Source organism: Zingiber officinale, chromosome 4B (genome assembly GCF_018446385.1).
Source record: "Zingiber officinale cultivar Zhangliang chromosome 4B, Zo_v1.1, whole genome shotgun sequence".
Taxonomy (NCBI): domain Eukaryota; kingdom Viridiplantae; phylum Streptophyta; class Magnoliopsida; order Zingiberales; family Zingiberaceae; genus Zingiber; species Zingiber officinale.
The window spans coordinates 46,777,513-46,789,821 of record NC_055993.1 but is presented as its reverse complement, the minus strand read 5'-3'; the positions used below and the strand labels follow the sequence as shown (position 1 = coordinate 46,789,821).

The following is a 12,309-nucleotide window of genomic DNA, read 5'->3' as shown; positions in this document are numbered from 1 at the left end:
ATGTAGCCTTGATGATGTGGAACACAACATTGGTTGGCCCCATGCCAAGTCACAAATGATATGGCATTTGGTCAAGTTAAACTTGACCCTTCATCTTCCCTCTCAAGTCAAGTCAAACTTGACCTCTTATCTCCCATAGTTGATCAAATCTAACATTTGATTCAAGTCAATTTAATTTAATGAATCTCTATTCATTGAATTAAATTGACTCAATGAATCCAAGTCTAAATTAGACTCATTTGACACTTGAATCGAATTGAGTCCAACTCAATTAGTTTAATTTGGATTACTCTTAATCCAATTTGATTCATCACATGAACCTAATCCTCTTGGTTCATCATATGAACCTAATTTCCATCTAATTGCCCTTTGTGTGTGACCCTATAGGTTCTTGTAACGTTGGTAATGCTCCTAAACCCATTAGAAGCATAAGTAATGAGCGGTATCTAGCAACACATCATTACTACCCAAGTTACAAGAATGTTGAGATCCAACATCACCTTTGTGACTATTAATTGTGACTCTCACAATATGTGACAATGTCTTTCTATCCTTGACATCTAGATTGATCAATTGAGGCATAGACCGTATCATCCTCTAATCAATCTATATCTTGAACTCCATGTAGACTCACTCTAAACAAATGAGTTCAATATCTCACATTGACTCATTTGGGCATGACCATGCACTTAGTGGTCTCACTCTATCAAGAATCATGATGTCACTCCCGTCATATAGGAGGGATAGATCCTATCTACATCACTCACATCCCTCCATATAATTTGTTACATGCCCAGTAATCACTTTTATAGTCCACCCAATTACGGGTGATGTTTAACGAAGCCAAAGTATGCAACTCCTTATGTAGGGAACTATGGTGACTTCAGGTCCAAAGACTGATAGTCATACTAATAGTCACATGAGAAAGTATATGACACTCATATAATGATCCATGATATTTTTTCATGGTGGGTCATTCAGTATACATTCTCCAATGCATGCCCATGTGTCAACTTGATATCTCTATATCCATGACTTGTGAGATCAAGTCATCGAGTTGACCTACATGCTAGTCTCATCGCATTAACATTGTCCCTGAATGTTAATACTTGACTAGGAACGATTAAGAGTAGTGTTCTCTATATCATCTCACTACCAATTCAACCAATCGATTGATATAGATAAGAACCTTCTACTCAAGGTCGCTATTATACTTAGTTATTTGGCACCAATACAAGTAAGTATAATAGCCATAAAGAAATGCCTTTAAAAGTATATAGAAATATGATACATCAAGTCCATACAATAATCATCATATGATTGGCTCTAGGGCTTTAACTAACAATCTCCCACTAGTACTAGTGCCAATCAATGTTGGCTTTAAGGCCCAATGACCTAGTGTGACCATCATGCTTTCTCTGTACCAAAGCCTTGGTCAAGGGATCAGCGACGTTAGCCTCTGTGGGTACTCTGCAAATCTTCACATCTCCTCTATCGATGATCTCTCGAATACGATGGAAACGCCGTAGTATGTGTTTGGTCCGCTGGTGTGAGCGAGGTTCCTTAGCCTACGGAATTGCTCCATTGTTGTCACAATAGAGCTCTATAGGATCGACTATGCTAGGAACCACCCCAAGCTCAGTAATAAACTTACGGATCCAAGCTGCCTCCTTTGCTGCTTCTGATGCAGCAATATACTCAGCCTCTGTTGTAGAATCAACAACTGTGTCCTGGTTTGAACTCTTACAACTCACAACACCATCATTCAAGGAAAACATGAACCCAAATTACGATCTATAATCATCCTGGTCAGTTTGGAAGCTGACATCACTGTAACCCTTTACAGCTAGCTTGCCATTACCTCCAAATATCAAGAATTATTCTTTAGTCCTTCTCAAGTACTTAAGAATATTCTTGATCGCTATCCAGTGATGCTCACCTGGATCTGACTGGTATCTGCTCGTCATGCTCAAAGCATACGAAACATCAGGACAAGTACATAGCATGGCGTACATGATAGATCCTATGGCTGAAGCATAAGGGATCTTATCCATGCAGTCTCTCTCCTCTCTTGAAGAAGGACTTTGAGTCTTTGAAAGACTCACACCATATGACATCGGCAGAAATACTTTATTGGAATTCTGCATGACAAACCGTAGTAATACCGTGTCAATGTATGTACTTTGACTTAGACCAAGTAATCTTTTAGATCTATCTCTATAGATCTTTATGCCTAGAATACAGGCGACTTCACCTAAGTCCTTCATTGAGAAACAGTTCCCCAACCAAGTCTTTACAGACTGCAACAAAGGGATGTCATTTCCAATGAGTAGTATGTTATCCACATACAATACAAGGAAGACAACTGTGTCCCCAAAAACCTTCTTGTAGACACAGGGCTCATCTTATTTCTTGATGAAATCAAACTATTTGATCGCATCATCAAATCGAAGATTTCAACTCCGAGAAGCTTGCTTTAGTCCATAAATGGACTTATGCAGCTTGCATACTCTGCCATAATGCAATGGATCTACAAAACCCTCAGGTTGTGTCATGTACACATCTCGAGCAAGTTTCCATTCAGAAATGTGGGTTTGACATCCATTTGCCAGATCTCATAATCGTGGTATGCTGCAATAGCAAGCAAGATCCGAATGGATTTAAACATCGCTACTGGAGAAAAAGTTTCATCATAGTCAATACCATGAATTTGCTTGAAACCTTTAGCTACCAAGCGACCCTTATAGGTAATAAGTCCATCCATGTCAGTCTTTCTCCTAAAGACCCACTTACACCCAATGGGTTTGACGCCTTCAGGTGGATCAACCAAAGTCCATACTTGGTTGGTGTACATGGATTCCATCTCGGATCTCATAACCTCTAGCCATTTTTTAGAATCTGGTTTCATCACAGCTTCCTGATAGGAGGTAGGCTCCTTCTCAACGAGCATAACGTCATCATGGTCAGACAAGAGAAATGAGTATCTCTTAGGCTAACGATGTACCCTATCAGACCTGCGAAGAGGTAGGTATACTTGAACTGGTTGTTGTTCCTCAACACCTTGTGGAACAATCTCATCATCCACAACATTTTGTGGTTCTAGTTCAACTTCCATCAAGGCTTCAATGCTATGGTCCATATCTTGAACTTCTTCAAGATCGAACATACTCCCACTAGTTTTTCTAGAAACAAAGTTCTTTTCTAGAAATACCCCAATCTTAGCCACAAACACTTTGTGCTGACTGGGAATGTAGAAGTAATATCCCTTCATTTCCTTGGGATATCTAATAAAATAGCACTTATCGGATTTGGGTCCTAGTTTGTCCGAGACTTGACGTCGAACGTAAGCCTCACAATCCCAAATCCTCATAAAAGACATCTGGGCATCTTTTCCAGTCCATATCTTATATGATGTCTTTATCACAACTTTGGATGGAACACGGTTAAGTGTGAAGGCTGCTGTGTCTAGAGTATATCCCCAAAAAGATATAGGAAGATCTGTGTGACTCATCATAGACCGTACCATATCTAATAGGGTACGATTCCTCCTTTCGGATACACCATTCCACTATGGTGTTCCAGGATGAGTGAGTTAGAATAAAATCTCACACTCAGCTAGATAGTCACGAAACTCATGACTAAGGTATTCACCACCTCGATCTGATCGAAGTATCTTAATACTCTTGCCTAGCTGGTTTTGTACTTCATTCTTGAATTCTTTGAACTTTTCAAAGGATTATGACTTATGTGTCATCAGATACACATAACTATATCTACTGAAATCATCAGTAAATGTGATGAAGTACCTATAACCACCTCTAGCAGCGACATTGAAAGAGCCACATACATCACTATGTATAAGTTCCAACAAGTCAGTCGCTCTTTCGTTGTGTCCACTAAAGGGAGTCTTGGTCATCTTGCCCAGTAGGCATGACTCGCATGTCTCATATGATTTGAAATCAAATGAGTCCAACAAACCATCTTTATGGAGCTGGGATAAGCGATTCTCATTTATATGACCTAAGCGACAATGCCAGAGATAAGTTCGGTTCATATCATTTGACTTGAACGTTTTGGTACTTATGTTATAAATGGGGTTCTCTAAGTCTAGAATGTAGAGTCCGTTCATCAAATGTGCACTACAATAGAACATATCGTTTAAGTAAACGGAACAACATTTGTTCTTTATTATAAACGAAAAGCCTTTCTTGTCTAAACAAGAAACTGAAATGATGTTCTTTGTGAGAGTAGACACATAACAACATTCATCTAATTCCAGCACAAGCCCAGAGGGCAAAGATAGAAAGTAAGTTCCTACAGCAACAGCAGCAACCCGTGCTCCATTGCCTACTCGTAGGTCCACCTCGCCCTTTGTCAATGCCCTACTATTTCTCAGCACCTGCACATTAGTACAAATGTAAGAAGCGCATCCGTATCTAATACCCACGATACAGAAATAGATAGATGACTTCTATAACATATATACCTGAAGTAGAAGTCTCACTTCTCTTCTTCTTAAGATCTTCCAAGTATCCTTTGCAGTTCCTCTTCCAGTTCCCGGTCTGACCGCAGTGGAAGCAGGTAGCATCTTAGGTTTCATTATCTTGCCTTTGCCCTTGACTTGGGACTTTCCCTTACCTTTAGGCTTGCCCTAGCCTTTATGCTTTTGCACCATCAAAATGGAGTTGGGCTTTACCTTCTTAAGGTTGAGCTCAGCAGTTCTCAACATACTTAGCAGCTCAGGCAGTGGCATGTCAATTTCGTTCATGTTGTAATTCATTACAAATTGACTGTAGTTCTCTGGCAAGGATTACAAGATCAAGTCAGTGGCCAGTTCTTGGCCAAGTGGGAATCCCAACCTCTGTAGGTTTTCTATGTACCCAATCATCTTGAGCACATATGGACCTACGGGAGTCCCATCTTGCATTTTGAACTGAAACAGTGCCTTGGAGATCTCAAATCTCTCGTGCCTCGCTTATCCTTGATATAGTTGACGAAGATGTTCAACCATATCATAAGTAGACATCAACTCGTGTTGCTTCTGAAGCTCAGAGTTCATGGTCGCGAGCATGAGACATGACACATCTAATGCATCATCTTGATGCTTCTTATAAGCATCTCGATCAGCTCGCGTGGCAGTGGAAGGAGGTCCCTCCGGAATGGGCTGCTCCAGGACGTACAATTTTCTTTCTTGTGTGAGAACAATTCTCAGATTCCTATACCAGTCCAGGAAATTAGCTCCATTGAGCTTGTCCTTATCAAGGATAGAACACAGGGAGAAAGTGTTCATGTTTGTCGACATGACAATCTACAACAGAAATAATGTAGAAAGTAAATAGCATATTCCATTTATCATTTAATTAGGCCTTTAACTAAATGATGCTCCCACTGAATTATAGGACTTATGTAGAATCAAGTCATGGATGTGGTCAAACCACACTACTAGATTCATACCAATTAGCTATAATTCTCGCGGGACAAGATCCACATCATACTACGCCTTGAGTTAGCTTTGGCTAAATCGCCCAAGACTTAGTATAATTGGTAGATAACTAATTATCAATTACATCTCTATGCAACTCTTGTTTATAGGATCAAGATCCTCATTTATACTAAAACTTGAGTTAGCTTTGGCTAAATCACCCAAGATTTAGTATAAATGTGACTGTATCCTATCTTCCAACCATTGGAAAACGCCTATAGTTATACCCGATCCAATTGAGTTAACTAGTTATACTCAATCTAATTGAGTTTGTACTCACCCAAGCTTTGATAGGCGGGACCAAGATTTTCCCTTCGCACCCTACCAATATTATATGCGTTGCTCTGCTTTGGCAGATTCAACAACAACAAATGATCTAGGTAGTGATGGGTATCAAAACTTGGTAGGCATATCGAGTTGACTTGATTAAGATCTAATCTAATCATGAATTCATATCATATATGCATTAAGGCACTAATTATCCTACATTAGCATGCATCACATACACACAAAGAATATATCAATATACAAAGATAATGTGACATGGTTATGGCCCTTCTACGATCCTCTCAAGCCAATGAGAAGATCGAATGGTTAACCTAGGGATAGCACCTTCTCTAAGGTCTTCCTTTGTTCACCTTGTGTCGTCGGCTTCCTTCTTGTAATTCCATCTTCAATTGTACATTACAAATATGAAACTTGAGTTCCATTCGAGTCTTAAATTCTTTTACAACAGGAATATTAAAAGAAGGAGGGCACGACACACAGGTCGTGTAACAAAATACAACACACACAACCAAATGACGGCTCGCAGGCCGTATTATGAATTACAACACATAATTTCCAATCATATTGGGTCTTTTGGGCCATAACCATGAACACATTACACACATATTCAAAATATGCATTTTTCATAAATTTTCATAAATTTACTGCCATTCTAACAATCCTTTATGAGCCGCAACTTTGCAGCAATCTCGCTTGTTGATTTTTTAGCCGAGGTTAAGTAACAATTCCCCTTGCGGGGTTAGGGGCAGCACCCCTACTCACAAAAATTAATTTTTGTGGGTGTTACATAGACCTTACAGCACCTAAAATCACTTAGATCACCGATTTGGCCGAGACCAACTCGTTGCGAAAAATTTTTCTTAGTGGTCAAAAACCTCCAAGTGACTATACACTTGTTGTTTCGCTCTCAAGAGAAAAATACTCATAAAAATGTTAAAATTTAGTAAATCTACAAAAATTTGCAAATTTTAGATAAAATTGCAAATAAAACTAGTATATACTTCGCACGTGGCTCTGATACCATTGTTGAAACTTTCGAGCCGTAAAAACCGCTTTTTACGTTGCGAAAAACCTCGAAGTTCTTGCCACGGATCCGTGCGAAGATAAAAATTTACATATACATAATTTTCTTCTAGATCTACACTAGATCTACATGATAGAAGTTATACCTTTGTAGTGATGCCCTTCGCTTATCCCGCACGTCCAAACGGTAGCCGGATCTCGTAGAGTGTCAAGCGTACACTCCTCTACACGTATCCACACTGACAAGAGATGGAGAAAGACCGCTTAGAGTGTGCTAGCACTCTTGGATGGTCACGACAATGGAGGAGAGGGAGAGAGGAGTAGAGAGGAAGAAGAAGAGAGAATTAAAGTTAGCACACACTTGCACTTATTCCCCTTTTAAGTGGTCGACCACTCATGGAATACCAAGAGTCATGGCTCTTGATCTTCCTCATGAGGTGACACACACTTAATGTAGCCTTGATGATGTGGAACATCATCATTGGACGCCCCCATGCCAAGTCACATATGATGTGACATTTGGTCAAGTCAAACTTTACCCTTCATCTTCCCTCTCAAGTCAAGTCAAACTTGACTTCTTATCTCCCATGGTTGATCAAATCTAACATTTGATATAAGTCAATTTAATTTAATGAATCTCTATTCATTGAATTAAATTGACTCAATGAATCCAAGTCTAAATTAGACTCATTTGACACATGAATCGAATTGAGTCCAACTCAATTTGTTTAATTTGGATTACTCTTAATCCAATTTGGTTCATCACATGAACCTAATCCTCTTGGTTCATCATATGAACCTAATCTCCATCTAATTTCCCTTTGTGTGTGACCCTATAGGTTCTTGTAACGTTGACAATGCTCCTAAACCCATTAGAAGCATAAGTAATGAGCGGTATCTAGCAACACATCATTACTACCCAAGTTACAAGAATGTTGTGATCCAACATCACCTTTGTGTCTACTAATTGTGACTCTCACAATATGTGACAATGTCTTTCTATCCTTGACATCTAGATTGATCAATTGAGGCATAGACCGTATCATCCTCTAATCAATCTATATCTTGAACTCCATGTAGACTCACTCTAAACAAATGAGTTCAATATCTCACATTGACTCATTTGGGCATGACCATGCACTTAGTGGTCTCACTCTATCAAGAATCATGATGTCACTCCCGTCATATAGGAGGGATAGATCCCATCTACATCACTCACATCCCTCCACATAATTTGTTACATACCCAGTAATCGCCTTTATAGTCCACCCAGTTACGGGTGACGTTTGACGAAGCCAAAGTATGCAACTCCTTATGTAGGGAACCATGGTGACTTCAGGTCCAAGGACTGATAGTCATTCTAATAGTCACATGAGAAAGTATATGACACTCATATAACGATCCATGATACTTTCTCATGGCGGGTCATTCAGTATACATTCTCCAATGCATACCCATGTGTCAACTTGATATCTCTATATCCATGACTTGTGAGATCAAGTCATCGAGTTGACCTACATGCTAGTCTCATCGCATTAACATTGTCCCTAAATGTTAATACTTGACTAGGAATGATTAAGAGTAGTGTTCTCTATATCATCTCACTATCAATTCAACCAATCGATTGATATAGATAAGAATCTTCTACTCTAGGACGCTATTATACTTAGTTTTTTGGCACCAATACAAGTAAGTATAATGACCATAAAGAAATGCCTTTATAAGTATATAGGAATATGATACATCGAGTCCATACAACAATCATCATATGATTGGCTCTAGGGCTCTAACTAACACAAGGTTCAAAATATTTTCATTAAACATATCAAACCTCTTAGCTAACACATCCATTTTGGACAAAAAGACTAAAATTAAAAACAAAAAGAAAAACAAAAAAGAAAATGAAAATAAAAGACTTGGGTTGACTCCCAAGAAGCATTTGTTTAAGGTAATAAGCTTGACCTCTATTTCAGCTCGATTAGGAGCCTCTGCCTTGAGGGGATTGCATTCCCCTCCTTTAGCAAGGTGCGTCTTGAGGCCCATGCTTCATCTTCGCTCGTATTGGGAGGATATACTTGTCGCCTTTGATCTTTGGTTTCCTCTTTTGACTAATCAACCTTGGTGCTTCATCTGGTGGTTGCTCATCGGGTATGGTTTTCTTCGGCTGGGCGCCTTCTAACATGCAACAACTGTTCTTGGCAAGTATGAATTAGAGGTCTTACATAAATCAAATTTAATTTCTTCTCACTTACCGATAAGGAGATCTTATGATGTTTCACATCAATTATAGCTCTGACGGTAGGAAGAACAGACCTTCCCAAGATAATAGGAATCTTAGGATCTTCATCTATCTCTAGGACTACAAATCCAGTAGGCACTATAAAGTTACCTACATCTACTGGCACATCCTCTAGAATATCCAAAGGGTATCTATAAGAATGGTCAACGAGTTGGAAAGCCATAGTAGTTAATTTGAAATGTCCTAAATCAAATTTCTTACAAACAAAATAAGCCATGAGACTTATTCTTGCTCTTAGATCAGAAAAAGCTTGGCTTATCTTGGTTATACCGATGTTACATGGTATGGATAAGCTTCTTGGATCCTTTAACTTTGGAGGCAACTTGTTTAGAATCAGTGCGCTACACTCCTCAGTCAATGATATCTTTCTTTAGTGCAAAATGATGTCTCTTATAAACTTGACAAACTTTCACACTTGGTCTAGAGCATCAAAGAGAGGTATATCTATGCATAACACCTTGATCTTCTCCAAACTTTTGCAAATTCTTCATTCTTCTTAGCTTTCACTAGCCTTTATTGGAAGGGTATTCGAGGTACATAGGTTCTCAGTGGATGATTGTGGCTAGATTTATCATTCTTCTTCTCAAGTTCCTTTTGAGTATGATCATCATCAAAGTCCTTCTAAGTATATCCATCCATGTGGACTTGGTCACCTTCTTTGTTCGTTTGAGGCACAGGAGGTTTAGTTAGGGCTTCACCACTTCTCAGGACAATCGTGTGACAATGCTCAATTTGATTCGATTCCAGTTGTCCTAGAAATCTCCCCAGAGTTCTCATCAAGGAGCTACAACCTATGCAAGTTAAGTTTCAAGTACATTAATTTGACTTTTAAAATTATTAAGCATTGCTTTCAATTGTTTAACATCTTCTCTTCTTTGGGATAGCTTGGCTATGAAACCTTCCATCATCTTCTCCATTCTATCTAGTTGGGAGGAAAATTAAACTTCCATAGCTTGCCTGAAATTTCTCTGCCCTCCTTGATTTTGATTGTTCTAGTATGAAAAAAGGAATGATTTCTCCAATTAGGATTATATATTTTTGAGTAGGGATTGTTTAACCTTGCATTGAAGTTGTTTATCACATCCGCTTATTCAATTTTCTCCAACTATGCAGTAATAGTTCCCAGTTGACATGTGTCTGCTGCATGCCCTACATTACCACATAACTCATAAGATGCATTAGTAAGGTTCAAAAAATTTCCATTAAACATATCAAACCTCTTAGCTAACATGTCCATTTTGGCTGCAATCAAGTCAAATGTATTTACATCATACTTACCAGTGGCTATGGCTAAGTTACGTGATTCAGACACCCACTGATGATGATTAAGTATCATTCTCTCAATGATCTCCTCAACCTCATCCAACCCTTTATTGATTAGAGCACCGCCAACTACGGAGTCTAGGGACACTTTCATCTGGTAGGTAATTTCATTATAGAAGGTGTGGGCAATGAGCCACTTCTCTAATCCAAAGTGAGGGTATTGGTGTAAAAGTCCTTTGAATCTATCCCAAGGTTCGAATAAGGATTCTCCATCTTTTTTCATAAAGTTGGTGATAAGATTCCTCAAGTAAATTGTCTTTTTTGGAGGTAAAAACTTTTTGAGGAATCGTTGTTCACATTGGTCCCATGTAGTTATGTTATCTGCTGAAAGAGAGTTTAGCCAAGCCTTAGCCTTATCCCATAACAAGAATGTGAATACAAACAATCTAATCACATCTACAAAGGCACCATTATACTTCATGGTACTACATATCTCTAAGAATACTTCTAAGTGTTGATTGGGATCCTCAGTAGGTCCTCCACCAAATTGATTCTGTTGAACCATTGAGATCACAACAGACTTTAGTTCAAAGTTGTTCATCTCAAGGGAGTCGAGAGTGAGAATATTTGGGATGGAGATGTCAATTATGACCTCGCGAAGCTCCATGAAGATGATAGCATAGAAGGTGGCGGCGGCCACGGCGATGATTTCAATGAGCGGAAGAACCAACGGAGTGGCTCCTTCCATCCCCCAGCTCTCCTGCTTCTTTCTCTATTTGGTTGTCAAGTGGCTTCTTAATATTGGCCACATACTTGAACATTGCTGAGTTCCTCCTTATCAGATTGGATCTCTATGATTATCAAGTAAAGATATGTTTCAAAGTATGTCATACATTCTATCTAACTCGAGTCAGATTGATCGAAAGGAGATTGTGACCGAGTGTTGAGCTCAGAGTGCTCGAGTGCCAATTGATCTGAATTTTATGCTTAGCATGTGAGCATGGCCCGAACTAAGTCAGGCCAAGCTGGACCGTCTATAGTTTAGTTACTCAAGCTTGCAGTCAATTAGTAAATCTGGCTGAAGTTGTAAGTTGTAACCTTTCTATTTCTTCATTGCTTGTGCTCAAGGGCGGGTCCATAATTTCTACTTCTTTCTCAGTAATCTATTATAAATTGTATCCTTTCTGTTTCTTCTTGCAATTTTAGTTCCGTGTTTGGATGCATCCCAAATATTCATTGCAACTTTCTAGATTTTCTTAATCTCTTCTTCAACAAACAAAAGTTCTTGGTAATTATTGCTCTCAATAGAAAGTTCAGACTTAAGACAACGTCAGTGGCTGCGAGTTTTGGTGATGCTAGACCTTAAGCCTCTAGCGCTTAGTGCGACATAATCCTTTAATGGTCTATTTGCTACTCCAAAGAAAGTAGGCTCACTATGAAGATCACCTTCTCGAACAAAACATTGGTGGTGGAGAAGCCTAATACAGGAAAGTGAATCTTGGAAATGAAAATAGAATGGATTTCAAAGTACAAAAGTGTGTTTTTGAAACCACTGTGACCAGGACTGTCATGCCCCAGGTAGTCCCTGCCCGAATAAAATTTCGACAGCATCTCCCCTGTACAAGTGACAATCTGAAACTTTATACATTGCCCTCAGGGCCACATATACCTCGGCCAACACGGCCGGAACAATAACAATAATAAAAATGTAACAACCAAGCATCCACGCTGTTTAATAGTAAATAAACCAAAGCAGTGATAAGAAAACTAAAAAACAACCCTACTCAACTACACTCATAAAGCTCAAAACATGACGAAACAAAATCTACTCACCTCTTCTGTCATCCAGGCAGGCATGTAGTAAAACAAATCCAAATAAAACTCATCGATAACATCCATAGAGTAAACTAATACAAGTCCAGATAGTGCAATAAGAAAATAAGAACCAAAAGTC

The 12,309-nt window shown here is 38.9% G+C and overlaps 1 protein-coding gene and 1 non-coding gene across 2 annotated transcripts in view; both read left to right on the top strand.

Annotated features, from left to right (window-relative positions):
* The window catches only part of LOC121975021 (protein DETOXIFICATION 30-like), a 67,204-nt gene that overhangs the window by 31,419 nt on the left and 23,476 nt on the right, over positions 1-12,309 (top strand). The window lies entirely within an intron of this gene.
* LOC121978933 lies at positions 10,559-10,664 on the top strand. The gene has a single exon (XR_006111254.1). It is a non-coding gene; the product is annotated as a small nucleolar RNA R71 (small nucleolar RNA).